Source organism: Propithecus coquereli, unplaced genomic scaffold (assembly GCF_000956105.1).
Source record: "Propithecus coquereli isolate 6110/MARCELLA unplaced genomic scaffold, Pcoq_1.0 Scaffold193, whole genome shotgun sequence".
NCBI lineage: Eukaryota > Metazoa > Chordata > Mammalia > Primates > Indriidae > Propithecus > Propithecus coquereli.
Window position 1 is genome coordinate 196131 of NW_012144190.1, and position 611 is coordinate 196741.

The 611-nt window shown below is 55.8% G+C and overlaps 1 protein-coding gene across 1 annotated transcript in view; it reads right to left on the reverse strand.

The window, feature by feature from the left end:
* NLRP7 (NLR family, pyrin domain containing 7) overlaps positions 1-611 on the reverse strand; it is a 52474-nt gene that overhangs the window by 661 nt on the left and 51202 nt on the right. The gene's annotated exons all lie outside the window — the stretch shown is intronic.

A 611-nucleotide genomic window follows, 5' to 3' on the forward strand; every position in this document is an offset into this window, starting at 1 on the left:
CCCCAGGTGAGAACCACTGGCTTAGCAGTTTATAAACAGGGTGACAGGAGTTGAGTGTGATGGGAGCTGTGTGAGATTTGACCATCGGTTCTCAGCAGGGTGACAGCTGAGAAGGGACACAGTGCGAAACGCTGTCACACCCCAGAACACAGCAGGTGCAGAGGCTTGCGGTGGGCAGGGCTTGGGGAAACAGCACGAAGCCCAGTGCGGCTGGAGCAGGGTGGGCACAGGGAAGGCGAGTGAGGTGGGCACTGAGCATCTTTGCCAGGATTGTTTTCCCTCTTGTCATTGAGAGAATGTCATTCCATTTCTCTAAAAACCGGCTTGGCTTACCCTAAGCTCAGTTTGGAGAATTGCCCTGACTTGTAACCCTGCCTTTGACCCCAAACTGAAGGGTCCAGGGTGGTCGTTATTTTTCCAGATGAGGTGGTGTCCCTCAGCTTTGGCACTACTGCCACTGGGACCTGGATGGCTGGTGGGGCTGTCCTGGCATGTAGGGGGTTGGCCAGCATCTCTGGACTCGGCTCACTAGTTGCCTGCACAGTTGTGACACCAAAAATGGTGACAGACGTTGCCAAGTGCCCCCTGGGGTGGAGAGCAGTCACCCCCAG